Source organism: Rhineura floridana, chromosome 4, assembly GCF_030035675.1.
Source record: "Rhineura floridana isolate rRhiFlo1 chromosome 4, rRhiFlo1.hap2, whole genome shotgun sequence".
NCBI lineage: Eukaryota > Metazoa > Chordata > Lepidosauria > Squamata > Rhineuridae > Rhineura > Rhineura floridana.
The window spans coordinates 43,093,642-43,114,077 of NC_084483.1; positions in this window are offsets into that span (position 1 = coordinate 43,093,642).

Here is a 20,436-nt window from a genome sequence, read left to right on the forward strand (position 1 = left end):
GCAACCTTCTGAGGGCCACATGCCAGTTGTGGGCAGGGCCCGATGTAAAAGTGCGTGGAGCAACAAATATAAATTTTACCTTTGTACAGCAGGCTAGCTTCTGCATACATAGACACCCCCCCTCTCTGTCCTCCAACCAGGCAGGCAAGCGTCATTGTCAGAATTCAAAGACACATTCTAGCCAGGAAAAATATTGGGTGTTCAGCAGGGCCAGTGAGGGGTATGCCTAGGAAGAGGGGATGTGGCCCGAGGAGAGTTCTAAGGCCAGATAAAAGAAAATCTGAAGGACTGCATTAGGCCAATTGCTCTAGTGCCTGATCACAACATCAGTTAGACTAGAACATCCTCCAATTTTCTTTGAGCAGTGACTGGTCTCCATGAATAAAGTGAGACTTATTTCTGAGTAAACCATGCATAGGGTTAGTGCCAGTGAATAAAGTGAGACTAACATCTGCATAAACTATTTACAATTCCATGCAGGCTAGTAAAACTTTGTTGGCTAGTAACCTTTGTAGGCTTTAAACATATGAAGGCAAATTTCATGAAGAAAATCAATGAACACTAGGGGACAGGTTTCCTCTCCCTGTCATTAGAACGTACATGACATAGGTCGTAACATTGTGCGCGATAAACCTTGATGCTAAATTGACCATTTACATATTTTAATAAGCTGATATTTGGAGATAACAATGTTTATATGCTGGTGATGTCATTCACTGAAATAGCTGGCTTTTCTAATGAAGAGCAATATTTTGAATAAATGCATTATTCATACAATGACTGTATCATTTTCATCATTCTTCCACTATAGTTAACATCTTCCAGTATGTCACTATATTCTTCATTTTGACAAATTGTAATAAATGAAGTAAAATGGTTTGCAGGGCTTAAGATGGTGTTTGCATAATATATGGCAGGTATTTCTCAACTTTTTTTCAGCAGCTCCCTGGTGTTCACATTGCATATTTGGAAATATGCTTGAAATATGCATGTGCAAGACCTATTGGAGAAAGATCTATTTCTGTTTTCCACACACAAAAAACAAGTAAATGAAATAGGTTCCTCAGGAATTCCAAGTTCAGTCAAAATGAAGTGCAGAGATTTTTTTTTATAGTCAGACAGGAACTATTTATTAAAGCCCAACCCATTTTGGGTCTAACAAATAAATAAAATATTACTAAATTACTAAAACATATAAGGACAAAAAGTTTCCTGAATTTAAGATATAGGTAAAGGTAAAGGTGTCCCCGCACTTATAGTGCGAGTCGTTTCCGACTCAGGGTGACGTCTTGTGACGTTTACTAGGCAGACCGTATATATGGGGTGGGATTGCTAGTTCCTTTCCCGGTCTTTCTTTACCCCCCAGCATATGCCAGGTACTCATTTTACCAAACACGGATGGATGGAAGGCTGAGTGGACCTCGACCGCTTTTACAGGAGATTTGATTTCCTCCTTCCGTTGCAATCAAACTCCGGCCGTGAGCAGAGCTTTGGCTGCGTTACCACCGCTTACCACTCTGCGCCACAGGGGATCCTTTTTTAAGATATAGAGACATTACTAAATTACTTCAAATATACAATTATAAAAACCTCTTAAATAATCAAATGCTACAGAATGCCGACCAATCAAACACAATAAAAGACTTACAGAGAACAACAAAAAATGTTATGTAACAAATAAGGAGCAACCCAAACCTTATTTACCTTAGAAAAAGCTTTGTTATTTTAATATCCCTGCAGTCTGAAGGCAAAGCAACCAAAAGCTTCTAATCACATGAAATAATTTAGTGGAAGATGAAGTTCTTCCTAATAATCTGGTACACTGATCCAGGTGGCTTCACTCTGATTATAATTACAGCAAATAAAGGTGTCAGAACAGATTTAACCTACTCACAAGCAGACTTATGTTTTACTCATGAACAGTGTATCTGTGAAAATGGACTGCTTAGGTGTGCTTATTCCAGTGAAATCCATGGGTTTAGGGAATGTCTAATTCTGTGACAAATAATGGCACTTATGTTTCATAGTAAATACTTAGTCATTTCTATGCACGTGAGTTTTCACACATGACCACACTGATTCATGTGGGTTGGTTGGCTGCAGTGGTTCAGGCACTGGTAAATTTAAGACTAGATTATTGCAATGCACTCTATGTCGGGCTTAGGGTTGCCAGGTTCTTGGCCTGAGACTGATCTTGTATCTTTAGGAGAAGAGAAAGTCAGCCAAGTGCAGGTGTTCTTGCTACACTGTAATGAGAAAAACCACAAGGTGAAATTCTTCCCCCTCCACAACTTTTAAAGATACAGAAGACCTCTTGGAGGCTGGGCCTGGCAACCAAGAGGTCTTCTGTATCTTTAAAAGTTGTGCAGGGGGAAGAAAGAATTCTACCTTGTGGTTTTTCTCATTATAGCATTGCAAGGACACCTGCACTTGGCTGTCTTTCTCTTCTCCTAAAGATACAGGATCAGTCTCAGGCCAAGAACCTGGCAACCCTAGTCGGGCTGCCCTTAATGGGGTTTAGGAATATAAATTGTAAGTATGACTATAAATTTCACAATAGTGTTCTACTTTGACAGAACATCAAATATGTCCCTAGACCTAGTGTGTGTCTGTTAATACCTCTTCCACTTGCCTCCAACAGTAGCAGTTGTGTCACTGGAACCAGGTCAATGGTTCTACCTCTAATCTACATGTGCATCAATACTGGTAGGGTGGGAGGTCCAGCTTTCTCTTGTGACAGCCATTAAACATCCTTCTTGCCCACTGTAGGTAATATTGAAACAGGACCTAACGCATGAAAAATGTCTCCATCTGTATATTAATTCCACTCCATGAAATGTATTAATGCTGCAGTTCTAAACTCACTTACGTAAGGTGGAGTAAACCCCACTGAATTCAAAAGGACTTGGGTTTGAATAGACATAGTTAAGACTTCACTATCTTGAAGTGTTTCTCTTTTTTATTATTTTGTTGGAACAGCAACAACTAAATCCATCACCTGTGTTTTATAACAAAATGCCACACGTTACAACAACATTCATTCATGTGATGTTTGCACTCCTGATTTCCCAGTGATTTCCTTTGGGATCACTGTTTACAGATTATCTCACAAGATCACAGAGTTCTTCAGCTGTTCATAATCTGTTCTAGTCTTGCTGGTCACATTGGCAGTGTAACTTTTAAGCACAGTTAGACATAAAAGCTTGCAATATGGTGTTTAATGTAACATTATTTAACAACGGTTATGACTGGAAAGCTGCTCTTCTGAGCACTATATTTTATTATTTATTTTAAAAACATTCCTATGCTACCCTATAATCATGTTCTTACATGCCTTATATGTCAGAGTCTATGTGCACCCATACTGCTTGTTTGCATTCTTGGTTGTATTCAGTGTTGCATACTATCCATAAGGGACAATTTACACCATCAGTTTTCTCTGATGCTGCTATTGCAGCCTTTGCCATCCTTGTGCCCTCCATATATTTTTGACTACAAGTTCCATCAGGCCCACCCAGCATGGCAGTTGCTTGTAGAGGCCAGCAACATCCAACTTAATTGCATTAATCACTGAGTATCATCCATGAATAACTCAGTTGCACCCTATGAATAAATAAACTGTGAAAGGGAAATACGTATTAGAAATTTTGAGTTTATCTATGGCTCTTCCTCATGCTCACTCATGGATAAAAGCCACCAGACATGTTTATCTGTCTTGTCCTTCTGTCACATCAGATGTGAATGCAGCTATTCATGGTGTCTTCAGCATGTTTATAACCACATGTTCCCAAACTGGGCCGAATAACACGCCAAAAGAAATTATTTATTAAAGCGGGCATTCCCCAAAGGAGAACCTGCTATTTCTGTTGTATACCACAGTATGTCTCATTGATTTTGCCATACTGTATTGGGAAATACGGCACACAAACAGAAAAATCTCTCAGGGTCTTGTTTGTTTACTTCCTCAGCACTGAATCTTTGAGAGTCAGAAAGCCATTGTAGATCAGTCAGGGGTTCGAGTTTCATTGTGATGAACTAATTATCTTTTCAAAGCCTACCAAACTCTGGTCCAAAGTTAGGGTGCAATGGGAGCTCTTACTCACTGGTAGGGGTTGCAAGAGCTGCCTTTTTCTTTTCTGTTCAGGTGCATAGCTCCCAGCTGAGCCGATGTTCCGCCAGCCCGGCAGCTCCCAAATGGATGCCGTGGAGCTTCCCGCCAGCTCCTCCTCCGCCAGGACCCCTTCCATTGACTTCCCCTGAGTTGGAGTGCTCTGCCCCTATGTGGATGCAATTGTTGTCACTGCAAAGAGGAATAACTTCAGCCAAATAAATTTTAGCTAATTTCCATCAGACGTCCTATGGTAAGGGCATGTTTCATTAAGAACAATATACAGACATTACTGGCTTCAACAAGAACAACAAAGAGTTACCATTAATCATAGGCAGGTATAAATAATAGGCAAATACTGTTCTGTAGCAATAGCCCAGATATGTCATGTATAGTTAAACAATAAAAGTGGTAGCGGAACCACTTTGGGAAATATGCTTAACGTGCAACACATTTTCAGTAGAAGAGTACACTGAATTCCCCCTAGCTGTAAGAGCCACATCCTCACTGGAGCAGCCTTTTTAAACTTTAACTCAATTCAGCACTTACTGTTCAAGTTTTGCTCCCAGTCCACCTGCAGTAATGTTCAACTTGTGCAATGACTAGTGGCTCTGATATGAATGTTCATCCCCACCTGCACCATCCAGCCAGGTCCAGATGAGCATTGTGTTTGAAATGACAACCTGCATCCTCCTCACTGGATGCACACATGGAAGTCTGCTTTTGCAGATGCATCTCTTTTGCTAAATTGTGACTGGCTAATGAGGTTGTACACGCCTAGCATTACCTGGTGAGGGAATTTCCAGAGAAGTTGAAAGCTTCATGTTGCTAGATCTCAACAAGCAGCCTTTTTTATTTCCAGTGAAAATGCTGACCCAGTGTGGCATTAGTGAAAGGGGCAAGACTGAGCCCCAGCACAGTAGAAGTTAAGCATCAGGTTTTCCAAAAGCTTCTCTTCATTTTGAAAAACAACTTCACTCACAAAACAAATGGCTTAGCAGCTTTTCAAAGCATGTTTTATTCTAGGATTTAGATATCTTTGACCACATGGTTGCACTCTAGTCTTGTCCTAGATAGTCTTCTAAACTTGTAAGCCTTTGAGCAAACCTGGAAAGCTGCTATGCAATGCTAATTTCAATGACTACGAACAAATTCTCATTGTAAAGAATTTCCTGCAGATAAGAGCAAATGAAATACCAGGAGAATTGTGCTTGCCACATTCTTCTGGTCTTGAAATAATACTATTTTGCAAATGTCCAAGGCATTTCACTTCATAATACGAGAGCATGAAGAAAAGATATATGTAATGACTTCTACTTGGTTGGAATGAGAGATTAGCTTGAAATCAAAACTGTCTGTGCTGATATATACTGGTTAGATGTAATTACTTAATGTGCTGTAGGGAGATTGGAAAAATTCCTATAGAGTGAAGGCAGGAAGAAAAATGCTTCTGTGGGAGCTCAAATCCAGTGCCATATTCTAGACTAAATACAGGCTTAATAGTTTGTTAAAGAACAATTTTTTTGCATTGTACATTTTTTTCAATCCACCCTCAAGAGATTATTTTGTTCTTTTGCAGAAAACATTGGTTTCCTGAATTACAAACACATATATAAAAAGCACTGAATTTGACCTTTATTTGAAAGATTAATGTTTAATCTGGCCACTTGTCCCCAGACACCTGCACTTCTCATTAATTTAGACCTCTTCATTTTGGTATCTGTTTCCACTAAATTGGATTTGGCAATCTGGTGATTTTGAAACACTGAACAGAGCAAGGGGGAACTAGCCTGAAAGCGGGAGGTAGCTTTTGAGGTTATAGGGAGGATCCACATTTGGGAATTTAGTGTTGCTGAAGCACTGCTCTTCTACAATCAGCTAGAACTGCAATTATCATTATGGTTAAGCTCATCACGATATAGCATAGTTTCCATGTTAATGTCTGACTCTGAAACACACATGTGGGCAGCTTATGGGTCATATACAGCCCTTGGCCACTCTCTGTCCACCAAACCACAGGGACCGCAACCCAGTCCACTTTTTTCTGCTGCTCAGCTGAGTGCTGGGGATAAGATTGCAATTTGATTTTGGCTGCATCAGGAGCACTGGGAAGTGGCAGCTTTAACCTTCCCCACCCAGCAATCCTGACGTAGCCAAGATTGCCATCCCTACACTGCTAACAGCGTGGAGACAGCTATTGCTGGGTTGCTGGGGGAGAGAGGTTAAAGCCTCTGATTCTCGCGTACAAAAGATTGTGTGTGTGTTTGTCTGAGGGAAGAAGGTTATTAGTGTATATGTTTATATGTCAGAGAGAGAGAGGGTCCAAGATATTTTGCTGCCTGAGGCAAAGGACAAGATTACACCCTTCATTTCATATATAGGAGAAAACCAAACTGGCAGTTGATTCTTCCTTCAGAAGTGGCAGCAGGAAAGCATCCTTAAATGTACCTGAAGGCAGCAGGCTAGTTTAGGGTGTGTGTGATAGGCCTGTGTCACTGATAGCTGTGATCTCCAACAGAGAGGAATGGTCAGGGGACTCGGGAGGAATGTCTCAGGAGTAGCCATTGTTGCCCCCCCCCAGTATCTGCCACCAGAGCAGACTGCCTACTGCAGACGTCTCTTGTATGAAGGATCAGGTACCTCATGTGAAAGATCTCTCTTGAAGATCCTGGAAAGCCACTGCCAATTAGAGTAGACCATACTGGACTAGGCAGGCAGATAGTCTGATTTGGTTTGAGGCAGATTCCTGTTTTAGAGCCTACTGGGGACAGAATGAGGTTAAGGAATAGTTCAGCAGGCCCAAGCCATTTGGCAGGCTGCCTGAGGCAAAGGGCAAGACGGCACCCACCTCCTTCCATGTACAGGAACCTACTCGGCTGGCTGCTGAATCTTATTTCAGAACTGGTGATGAGATTCATGTTAGGAAAAAAGCTAACTTAGGGGGAAACAGGGCAGGTTGTTCTCCAGCACCTCATCCCCACTCGCTCGCCACTACTCAGCCTCGCTTCTCAATCAATCAGTTGCCAGTTTGCATCACATCAGCAGAGCAAGGCATACACATGCATGATGCATCCTAGATTGCATTTACAGACATGGTGCATGCTGGACTACATATCCTGAACTGAGAGCCTTTCTGACTGCTTGCTTGGTCAGGGGCCCTTTTCAAAAGCACTGTCTGTGATGCATCGGGAGAAGGCAATTAGGATGGCCAGACTAGGCCAGCATCATTGAAGAATCACTGCTACCAGGGTGATGGTAGGCTCAAGAGGTCAGGAACAGCTCCAGAGGAATGGCCAGGATGCTGATGTCCCTCAGCATCTGTTGCATGAGGAAGCTACCTTATCATGCCAAATATTAGGGCCAGTCCTGGACCATCCTCTCTGCAAGTGGAATTGCCACCAGTCACCTCACATCTGTTTGGAGACAACCCATGTTCTAAAACTGGAATCTACCACCATCACAGATAGAAGCCTGTAATTTAAATAATATACGCTTAGATATTTTTGGCTTTTCCATCATTCATGTTGGAGCAGCTCCACGGTGGTGCATGCTCAGTGTTGTCTTTGCCAGTAGGAAAAGGGAAGGCATCTTGTGCAGTAGTCACTGTGCATATGCAGTGAGAGACACTCTTGAGTGCAATAATTAAGTTTTCCAAATGTCATGATTTTTAAAACAATTTTTGTGTTGTTTCGTTGCTTTGACACTATCACCCCCGCAAGGTGGGAGTCCAAAGTTTCGACTCCTTCATAAAAGCTTCCAGGCCACCTCAACAAGGCACATTATTTTTATTGATCTGTTTTACAAATGAATAAGCCACTTCACAGCCTGAAGTGATCAAAGCAGTGCATAACAAGATAAAGGTGAGATAAAATACAAAAAAAACCCAACAAGTTTTAAAAACAATCAAATCATTTCTACAAACTCTAAAAACAATGAAACCATCCTACAGATGTACAATTAATATTCCATAAATGACTGGGTCGCACCTCAGGGAATGCCTTCTTGAAAGCATAAACATCTTCAGTAAGCACCTAAACAATAACATTATGACACTAGGTGCCTGTTTAATTTCAGCTTGTAACCCATAGGGCTGGAGCTGCAACACTAAAAGCCCAATTTTAAGTACGCACTAAGTGACTCTCTGGGGCATGATGTGACACTCTCAGCTGTGTCCAATCTGAGAAGCACAGATGCTGGGCAGAGATATATAGGCTGAGGCACTCCCTTAGAGGGCCAGCACCAGACCACAGCAAGATCCCGCCCCCTGTGTGTGTGCTTAAATACACTCAGTCACACCACCTCTTGTGTCACCACATAAGTGTGCTAACCTGCATACCTGCCATTGTCCAAGATGGCAGCAGGGGTGTAAATATGCCCCTGCCACTACCTTGAGTGATGGTGGGCATGCATGCACAGCACACTGATTTGGCAACACAAGAGGTGGTGTGACAGGGTGCATTTACGCATGCACCAGCTGCACAAACATGCAATGGTGGTGTTGCCTAGGAGAGTGGAGCTCCTGCTGTGTGACCCACACCACCACCTGGTTGTGATTTGCAATCACACCTGTGCCCCAATGCTGGTGGGGATTGTGGAGTGGGAGCTCCACCCTCCCAGCCTCAGGGGCCCTAAGCCAGCTGCAGGGGCTCCTGGCCAGTGCCTGACCTGGCTGCCTGCTGGCGCCGGACCTGCTCCCTTAGGTAAACTGGTCCAAGTTCACTAGTTACTGACATCTCTGTCAGTGAGGCATGCCATGAGGCCCTGACACATTCACTGTAATAGGTATCCCTATTACAGCTACCCCACCTCACAGGGTCAGGATGAATGTGGATGGATCCCATGTATCCTGCCTTGAGCAACTTGAAAGAAGGAGAGAAACAATGTCATCAACAAAAAGAGCAGCTAGTGAGTTTGTGGCCTGAGATCTGAACTGGGAAACTTCCATGTCATAACAGGGAAATTACCCCAAGCTTCTTGCCTGAAGAAATGGCACCATACACATTTTATATAAATCTCATGTTCACAGCATGTATTTGCAGTACCAGCTCCAACATCTATCACGGGGGGGGGGGAGCTGTGCCCCCCCCACAATATGTTTTTGCACTCCAGATCTCATTAGTCCCAGCCAGCTCAGCAAGGATAATAGGAAATGTGGGTCCAGCAGCATCTAGAGGGCCATACGACTGATCTAACTTGTTCAGGTAAATTATATGCACATTGTGGGAACATTTTTTGTGACTTTATGAGTAGAGTTCCCCCATTTACTGAAGGTGTGCTTTTGCCCTTTTCCTGTGATAGAAAGTCCCCATGGAAATATTCTACGTAGTTACTGGTTGACATGAAACAGACCAGAAGAGTGCAGTAGCAGCTTTTCTAGGAGTTGGTGCTAAAATATCCTAACATGGCATTCTTCCTCCTACTTAGCTGTGTGATCCATATCTCCATGGAGAGGAAACCAGTCACTTTCTAACTTTAGATTTCCCCCTGCTTAATATTCCCTGCATGCCCTGCAGTGAAGGCATAGAGAATTGCAAAACTTGCTGATGCTCCTCTCAAAGGTCTAATGAGACTAGCTGCATGAACTAAAGGTAAGTTCTACTGTTCAGGGAACTTCAGCAAATCCCATCCTTTAGCAATCACACTGAATGCATTTAAGAGTCAGGTTCACTCTAGCTCAGCCTTTCCCAACCAGTGTGCCTCCAGATGTTGTTGGACCACAACTCCCATCAGCCTCAGCCAGCATTGCCAATGGTCAGGAAGATGGGAGTTGTTGTCCAACAACATCTGGAGGCACACTGGTTGGGAAAGGCTGCTCGAGCTACTTCAAATATGGTTCATCCCTAAGTAGTGACCATCAGATATCGAAAGCATAATATGCTCCAGATGAACCATCCAAGAGACTGGTAGATGGGCTAGTAGAAAGTAAGTTTCCTGGTTGTGGTTTTGAGCTTTTCCGGTATGCTCGGATGCCCTAAAACAGGGGTGGGGCAACTTTTTCAGGCCATAATTCCCTTGTGGACAGCCTTCTGAGGGCCACATTGCAGTGGTGGGTGGGCCCAAGTGCAAAAGTAGATGGAGCAATGGATGCGACGCCTACCTTTGTATAAAAGCTACATTTTGCCATGCAAAACTTAAAGGGTTCTACAGACGCATTCTCTTCTACATTCAGGCAAGCAAGGGCATGATCATAGTTCAAGGACTTATCCCAGCTGGGCAACAGACCTCGAGGAAGATGCAGAGCAGGGTCAGTGCATGGCATGACCAGGGATGGGGCACAGCCTGTGGAGACTCCCAAAGGCCAAATAAAGAGGCCTGGGGGGTGCATTTGGCACTCAAGGCTGAGGATCCCCCTTGCCCCCCCAAGCAACACATCCTTACAGTGCAATCCCATACATTTCTACTCAGAAGTGTCCCATTGAGTTCAGTGGGTATTAGATTTCAGTCTTATGTATTATTTATTTATTATTACATTTATATCCCACCTTTCCTCCAAGGAGCTCGAGGTGATGTACATGGATCTTTCCCCCACCCCATTTCATTCTCACAAAAGCCCTGTGAGGTACGTTAGACTTCTACTTAATATTGTTACAAGATTGGGGAGTTCAGATAGATGGTGTCTTTGGGTCCCCTTTCCAGCCTCTGATTTGGAATCGGTATGGTGGATTTGTAGCAAAGAAACCTGCCCCACTAGTCAAACCAGTTCCTTTCATAAGCTAATTGGGTCAGCCAATTTTGTCAAGTGACCGCCATTAACGTGTGTAAGGATTTGGTGAGGAGAGCAATGCGTGCCATAGGAACTTATGCAGGAGAAAGGCCCTCTTCCCACCTCACCTGGCTGGAGGCCCCTGTATCCTGGAGCCAAGTGGCCTGTGTGTGTTAAAAGTAGTCTAGTTGAAGCTGGGAAGCTAGAAAGACACACAGAGCGACTTGCTCTGTGAGTTGAATTCCCAACCATGGCTTTGGGGTGCCTCCCTGGAAGCCTGATGCAGAAGCAAGATCTGCTGTGAACCCCTGCAACTTATGCTCAGGTTTTAGTATATGTGTAAATAAAACTATATATCCTAAAGCCACCATAACCTCATCTGGCCTTCATTCCAAAGAATCCAAACCCTGGGTAAGCACAGGAACCCCTAGAAGTCTCACACAGCTCAGAGCCTGGGGTGCACACAACAATATGCATGTACACTGTTGACCTTTAAATATAGCTTGACAGTAGTAGCAAATTCTCTGTTCTCCTTATTCAGATCACTATTTGAACATCAACTATCTGAGTCTCAGAAATCTTACCTTGTCACATCCAGTCAGACAACACAAGATTGCAAGAATCTATTGCTGTATCAATCATCTGATTTTTAATTGATGAAGATTAAATGCATTTGTATATCCCCACATGATAAAACCTACAGCTTAATAAATAAAAGTTGCCCCTCCTTCAATGAACAAAAAACTACACCACATTTTCTTTCCCACTGCCTGTTACAGCAGCATGCCGGTTTTCATACCTTCTTTTGTCACATTTACACACACCTTTTGCCCAGTGAGCTCAGCACAAGGTACATGGAGTTTAGTTCTTGCATGAGTATTCCCCTCTTTCTCCAAAACTCAGGTTGGTGTTTAAAGGGGTTCCTCACAATGACCCTGCAAGGCAGGTTATGCTGGGAGTCAGTAACTTGCCCAAGGCCATCCAGTCAGTTTCCTGACTGAATGGGAATTAGAATCTGGGATTCAAATAGCCAGTCTCCTCTCAACATGCAGCCACTGCAACATATTGACTCTCAACAAACAGCTCCCCCCTCCAAATCCAATGTTTTCCTCCAATCTCAGTCCTGGTTATTAAAATGTGTAGCTTCTGATCAGTCAACTAAAGCAGGGTATAAGGAATCTGTGCCCTCCAGATGTTGCTGAACTACAACTCCCATAACCCCTTACTGTCGGCCATGCTGGCTGGGGCTGATGGAAGTTATGGTCCAACAACATCTGGAGGGCCATAGGTTCTCCTACACACACACCAACACACACACGCTAAAGTAATTGCTGAGAACCTACCAATGACGCCAACTAATGCATGAAGCCCTAATTTCTATGCCTTTCTCGCAGCATCTGCTAATGCCTTTTCCAGGCACAGCTACGCCTGCCATACAGGGTAAATCAAGAATGTAAAACAGAATGTTGCATATAAAACCTCACCAAAGAAACTTAGCATGCCCTCTAGTAACATTTAAGTGCATAGCTTGTGGGCTCCTCCACACAAGAAGATGTAGCTAAACAGACCCAGATGTATTTTGTCATACATGGCAGCCACGATACAAGAGGAGATGGTAGGAAGCATGTATCATGACACTCAGGTCTATCTCTTCCTACCACCTGATTGCAGGGAGGGAGTGCTCATCCTAAACCGGTGCCTGGAGGCTATGAAAGGCTGGATGTGGGCTAACAAACTGAAACGTAATCCAGACAAGACGGAAGTACTGCTGGTCAAGGGAAAAACTGCAGAAAGAAAGGGGAAAAAAAGGGGGGGAACCCCAGGACAACGAAAGACCAACGTGGGTGAATGATGATCAAAAAATCTTGTTTATTGAGAACGTTATAAAATATATGCCCAACGTGTTTCGGTTGGATGAATTCCAGCCTTCATCAGGGGCTATAATACACAAATATAAAACCTAATTACTCAACTTTAAACATGAAATTACTACTTACAGCATTCTGTTTCACCATGTTAAGAATTTTATAAAACATCTTTGTACCACAAATAAGATACCTTACTTATTCAGTGTTTCCTTTACCAGATGTATTTGATGATATTGAGACACTGCTCCGGACTGATTTTGTACGAAATACTGAATAACTAAGATATCTTATTTGTGGTACGTGAGTATAAAGATGTTTTAAAAAATTCTTAACATGGTGAAACAGAATGCTGTAAGTAGTAATTTCATGTTTAAAGTTGAGTAATTAGGTTTTATATTTGTGTATTATAGCCCCTGATGAAGGCTGGAATTCATCCAACCGAAACGCGTTGGGCATATATTTTATAACGTTCTCAATAAACAAGATTTTTTGATCATCATTCACCCACGTTGGTCTTTTGTCATCCTGGGGTTCCCCCCCCCTTTTTTTTCCTGCCGATTTGGATGCCCTCCGCTCCCCTCTCCTCCAAGGGAAAAACTGCACCAGGGACGGGGTTGCAACCTGTCCTGGTTGGGGTTGCACTCTCCTTCAAGAAGCAGGTCTGCAGTTTGGGAGTCCTCCTGGATCCTGCCCTGCTGCTTGAATATCAGGTGGCTGCGGTAGCCAGGAGTGCTTTTGACCAACTCAAACAGTGACACATGCATTGGTGACATCGAGGCTTGATTACTGTAATGCACACTATGTTGGGCTGCCTTTGAAAACGGTTCGGAAATTACAATTGGTTCAAAATACAGCAGCCAGAATGTTAACTGGAGCACGGCGCAGGGAACATATCACCCCTGTGCTTTATCGACTCCACTGGGTACCAATTTGCTTTCGGGCCCAATTCAAAGTGCTGGCTCTGACCTTTAAAGGCCTAAACAGCCTTGGACCAATGTACCTTAGGGACCGTTTACACCCATATGTACCTGCCCAGGATTTAAGATCATCTGCCTCTGGTCTCCTCTGCGTGCCTGGAGTGAAAGACGTTAGATTGACAGGCATGCGGAAGAGAGCTTTTTCAGTTGTGGCCCCCAAGCTTTGGAACACCCCACCCCAAGAAGTCCGCTCTGCTCCCTCCCTGATGGTATTTCAGAGACTTCTGAAAATGATCCTGTTCCGGAGAGCCTTTGGGAGGGACTGAAGGTAGAGCCTGACACTGATTTTATGATTTTATGCCTTCTATATTAAATTTTTCCATTGTAGTTCCCTTTAGTAACACTCCCTATGTATATATATAATGTAGTATTTCATGTATTTTAATTGTATTTTATGTATTTTAATTAATTTTAATGTTTTTGTGATTTTATTTTTTAAAATTTTATTAGGTACGTGTTTGATTTTATTTTTGTAAACCGCCCTGAGTGCCCTGTTATAGGGTAGAAGGGCAGGATAGAAATACTTTAAATAAATAATAAATGTAGGAAATTCATCATGAATGAATACTCACCTTTGGTGCTACCAAAGGTTGTGTCCCTAATTTCAGGCAGGCTTCTCACAGAGTCAGGCCCCAAACTAAAAATCAGGCCTTGTAACCCAAGTTTATTATAATATGTCTAAGCGAGAACCAGTTTTTCAATTACTATGTTGCAGGGTTGTTACAGAGGAGAGTACTTCAGTGTGTGTGCAAAATTCCCTTTATCTATCAAACCACCATAGCTTGCTCAGAGTATAGGGCATGCTTTCCCAACAGAATAGATCCTTTGTACATATTCCACCACCCCCCATTTATTTTCAGAACAAGCATTCACATAGATCCGGTTCTGATCTTTGTTGATACAAGAACTTCCTTATTGAAAAATGGATGCTATATAATTAATAATTCCCAGCAAAGACATACAAATTCCTTTCAGTCATCTAAGCTCTAATTCTGATTTTTATCAGGTTGATATGCAAAAAAACCCTGATATAGCAAGTGCAAGTTGGGCAGAACAGGTTTGACTTCTTCTGTGTAAATCCTTCTTTTGGACCTGCTGCACTTAATATATGAAAGGTGCACAACCAGAATAGGTTATTGGTGTTCTCATAGCACAATCCTATGCATATTAATTCAGAAGTAGTTCAAAAGGGCTCGTGCCAGTCAGCATGCACAGGACTGCAGCCCACGGTGCTTGTTGGCTTCCCTTTAAAGGGCATTTGAATCCATGCATTCCCTACACACACACATAGACACCACATAGAGCAGTCAGGGTGATGCTCACCTGCAGTAGGATCCAGAACTCATGGCAGTGAATGAGCATCTCTGGATTTAGGCCAGAAATTATCAACAACACCATCATTATTATTATGCATTTTAGCACTTTACATCTTTTTAGTCACACGGTTGAAAGCATTTAGGTAATTCATTTAATTCCTATGCATGACTGAATCTCATTTTTCTCCAGTATTAGGCAGTCATCGTGAACACAAACCACAGGTGATGTAAATTAACATTTGTAGAGTAGCAGATCATTTGGCATTAAATCAATCCAAAGCTATAAAGGTCAGTTGCTTGTAGAACGCTATGGATGGATTTCCCACTCACAATTAGAACAGTAAAGTGAAGCCTTATAAATGGTATTAGATGGATTTTTAGTTTAATCCAGTACTAACGGTCTCAGCTGGCAGTCATGGTGTCTGCAGAGGTTCCTCTAATGCCCCACTGTCTGAGATTTTCTTTAAATGGAGATTATGGAAATTATAGAATCGTAGAGCTAGAAGGGGCCTTTAAGGCCACTGAGTCCAACTCCCTGCTCAATGCAGGAATCCAAATTAAAGCATACCCGACAGGTGGCTGTCTAGCTTCCTCTTGAATGCCTCCAGTGTTGGAGAGCCCACCACTTCCCTAGGTAATTGGTTCATTGTCATACAGCTCTAACAGTCAAAAAGTTTTCCTGATGTTCAGTCGAAACATGGCTTCCTGCAACTTGAGCCCATTATTCCGTGTCCTGCTCTCTGGGACGATCGAGAAGAGATCTGGGCCCTTCTCTGTGTGGCAACCTTTCAAGTACTTGTAACGTGCTATGGTTACGTTTGGAGCCTTCTATACGCAAAGTGTATACTATATGAAAATATATGAAAGCCAGTACCAACCATTCTATCACAATGTAGTGTGCAATCCCCATCTCACTGGTGTCACTGAGTGTACCCCTTCACTTTCTTCCATATATATGTGAATGGTTGTCATTACTGCCTATGGGAAAAGAAAATCTCTGTACTTGGAGAGACATCTGCAATAAGGCAAAATCTGTCCTCCCATCACTAAATGGCATGACCCTCACTGACCCACAGAAATGTCTAATATATCTCTGTATACAAAGTACACAAAGATGCACTAGGGCAGCGTTTCCTATGTTTCCTGACCCTTGGCAATGCTGGCTGAGGGTGATAGGAGTTGTGGTCAAACAACATCTGGTGGCCCACTAGTTGGGAAAGGCTGCACTAGGGCCCCTCCACACACACACACCCCTTTGAAATTCCTGGTGTCTACTTGCAATATGCAAACCCACCCTCCATAAGCATCTCTGCCCCCCCTTTATGATGAAGGGCCTTTAGTTGGTATTAAAGAACAATTGGTTTGCTGGTTTGCTTATTGACATTTACAGCTCTCCATATGGCTGCAAGGGATCCTACAGGGCAACTAACAACATGCCATAGAGAAATAATATAATCCATTAAAAATCTAATAAAATTAAACAGAAAGGGGTGGGCAAACACAGCAATGCTAAAATCAGTAACAAAGCCATTAAAATAGCCAAGCGGATTTTGTAAATTCTTTCTAAAGTACAGTAAGGAAAACTAAATAGAATGCCCCAAAAGTAAGTGAAATAGAATTATCTTTACCACTTTTCTTTAAAAGACAACAATGAACAAACGCTATAGAGGGCCCCCATAGAACATCTTTGGGGAGGAAGTTCCACAAGAAGGCTGCCACCACTGATATCAGACAATGCTAGCATTCAGAGCAAGTCTTTGATGGCCTTAGTGCAAGGATGGAGAACCTGTGGCCCTACAGATGTTGTTTGGCTCCAACTCTCACCAGTCCCACCTGGCGTGGTCAGGGATGATGGGAGTTGTAGTCCAGCAACATGTGGAGGACCACAGATGTTGTCCCCTTCCCTGCCATAGTACAAAAAGCTCACATGGGAGGAGGACTACCACACCCCTGTGAAATGTCACAGAACAATACAGGTATCTCTGTGATGTCCTCATTCTTAGACATTTTGTGTTGTAGTCATCTAAGTCCTACTCAGAGTAGACCCATTAAAATGAATGACCCTAAGTTAATCATGTCTGTTAACTTCAATGGGTTTACTCTAGGACTAGCACTAAATACCCACCATTCAATGTAACAATGATCCCTTACTGTTGACTAGGAATGGGGAAATGCAATTCAGTTCACATTTAAAGCTGAATCTATCAAATTCTCACTTTCCAACACAATATTAGAAACAAAACACAGACATCCTTCGAAAGTCACATGTATCCAAATTTTGTGAAGCAGTTCTCTAACCAAAGACTGTTTACAAAAATATAAAAATGTGCATAAAATGACTATATTAGTGAAAATAATATACCACAATGCATTATATTAGGAAAAATTGCTTGCAAAAATATGCACATTAGTCAAAACTATATGCAAAAATGTGGTTTTTTAGGAGAAGGAATTAAAATGCTGAAGAGTTTTCATGAGGACTTTTTGTCAAAAAAAAAAGCAAATTGTTGCAGGATGTGGAGAACTGATTTTAAGACTGGAAAAATGAGAAATTGAGAGAACATAAATTTACAAGTCCTTCTGTTGACATGACATTGTCATAACCATGTTCCCAAAGGAGTCACAGTTAGACCCTTGTGAGAAGCAGCAGAGGCCCTCTTTATTTATACATTGTCTAAGAAAACACATTAAGAACAGAATCAGGAACCAATTTAAGAGTGAATTTGCAAACTCTCCTTTCTGCCTACATAATGATAGCTATGTTTGGAAAAGAACACAGTCTAGTGAAACTTCAGCTCCATTTATAGTGCCAAGTTCTTTCTGGGGGGAGAAAATATCAGGGAACTGTGAAATTTTATTTTAAGGCAAAATACAGATTGTAGCACAGAGAGAAAAAACAAAATGCTAATCCAAAAACACCTTTCCCCTCTCTCCGATCAAAAACACAACCTTTGATCTGAGTAGAAAATATAGAGATGCCTGAAATAGAAAACAGAAAAGATCTATTCCAACCTTAGACGTAGCAACACTTCAAATATGAAAAGCATCTAATTATACTTTTTCTCCCCTTCCTTTGACGTCTTGCTTATCTGGGCTTTAACTAGTCATTATGCCAACCAGGACAAAAGGTATCTCCATTTATGCACAATCTACTTACTCTCTCCACAAGGAAAATAAATACTTCTGTTATTTAAGTTTGAAATCAAGTTTTTTAATGAAACTGTGATGTAGCAGGGAAATCAATGTGACACCTGCATTATTTTTTTTTTTGGAAAATGCTTCTTCTTTCCTCTTTGAACTATTCTAGAATGAGTAAGAAAACACTAACATTCAGCCAAGCTTTTTCAGAAGGTTTGCCTGTCAGCCGTCTGATCCATATTAACTGATTCAATTAACAAAACAATCTTTCTGTTTAACATGTGCTTTCCATTTGTACTCAAGCTCCCAAATGCCAGAAAATTACGGCACTTGAAGGTCTCATGGCTGAGTGGGGATTTGAACCTGAATCTCCCCAGTTCCAGTTGAAGTCTAACAGTCCGTCTACCACACCATACTGGCTCATGTGGTGATGAAATGATTGACTGTTCAGCAGTGACCAGAGAGGCAGTGCAGTATGTAAGAAGAGGCCACTACTACTAGGTGGTGACTGAGTGGAAGGGAGGCCACACACTCATCAGCAGTCATAGCAAGGTGGTGCTGGAGGTGGAGGAGGTTGGCACAGGTAATAGCATTAATGGCCCAAGCTGGGTGCTGCTAGTCAGTCAGCAACTTCACACTTGCATTGCATTGATTCCAGTTGCCCCGGCTTTGTCACCATCTCACCAGGAAGGGTGCACACCCTTTCCCTTTCAGTTGCTGACTTGCTGTTCACCAAGTGAGCCTTGTACTATGCACCACACTTCACTGGTCACCATTCATGTTTAAAACTTGGGGAAAGAGCATTAAGATCCCTTTTTTCCTGTTAGGTACACTAATAGAAGTTGTAGCTCCGTCTGTTCAAGCAAGCCCTCTTCCTGTGTGTTCAGGCTCCCGCACCTGATCGGACAAGGCTCGCTCTCTCGGAATCCCAAGGAAGAGTCCCTCAGTACACATATAGAATCCCTTCCACATATTACCACCAGTTGCCAGGATCATAGCCAGAAGATTGTACATCAGTGCTGGGAAGGGAGGGCATGGTAGTAGGAGCAATCCCACATCTCCCTCTCACATTTACTGAATGTGTGTAGATTGTCTGAAGAGAACTTCTGGAAAAAAGGATTCCAGGCAGAACTTCATTTGAAGCAAAGCCTCATTTCTATACTCTTGCATAAGCTAGGCCTGTAATGTGTCTATTTTAGGAGAAGTAGAGCGCCTGTTAAAAGATTGTTACCTTCAGCAAAAAAGACGATAAAAGGCATTTGCACAAAATATGCATATGCTAATATAAATGTATATATGCAAATTTAAAAAGAATTACTATACTATTAAATAGCAATTCATTGCATCTCACCATAATGGAAAAGACTATGACAGTTGACCTGGATGCCTGCTCAGACTGCTGTCCAGGTGCGAACTGTAGAGGGACAACTACAAGATCTCTGCTCTCTCTTCTTATAGATTTCACCTTTAAACTGTACTTCTACTGGGCAGCCCTTCAAACACCAGGCTTTTGGTATTTAGATGCACATTTTAACAGAGGGAATTTATTGTCCACTGCATTGTATTTTAAAGATTGCTTTTAATCTGTTGATAACTTTAAATAATATTTTATGATACTTGGTATTGTGCTTTGCGGCTGCTGTTGTTAGCTGCCCTGGGCTCTAGCAGCCAGAAGGATGGGGTTTAAGAATAATCAATCAATCAAGGACACCTTCAACTAGAGGACTGTCCTCTGTAAAGTAGGACAGATGGCCACCCTAGGAGCAATGCTGCACAGAGGTTTTCCCTCCGTTAGAAAGAGATGTCCCAGTTTCATCAGCCATCTAAAATGAGAAAGTAGGTGCACTAATGTTTGTAAAGGGCCAGGACACTTTACACAGGCACTCCCAGGACACTAAGGGTGCCTCTAGACTGTCACTATTTTGTGGGAGGGATTCAAGCACATACTGGCAGTTTAGCTTTGCACAATTAAAGTGGATTAAAGGGCTCTGCCGCCCTTGGGCAACAAATCCACTTAAAAAAAATGGATTTTTTTTTGTAATTAGGAAAGTGTTGGAATGCACTGAAACGTGGGATGAACAAGTTACTAACAGGAAGACATGTGAACACACAAATCAGGATGAACGCAGGGTCAATGCTCATTGTTGTATAACTGCCCTGGAAACAAATCAGAATGAAGGAAGGATGTTCATTGTTATATAACTGTCCCGTAAACAAATCTGAATGAATGCTCAATAAAGACTGGACATAGTCTAATCAGCACAAAAGCTTTGCGCAAGCAAATCAGGATGGATGCTGAATAAACTGGTCATCACATGCTTTCTCC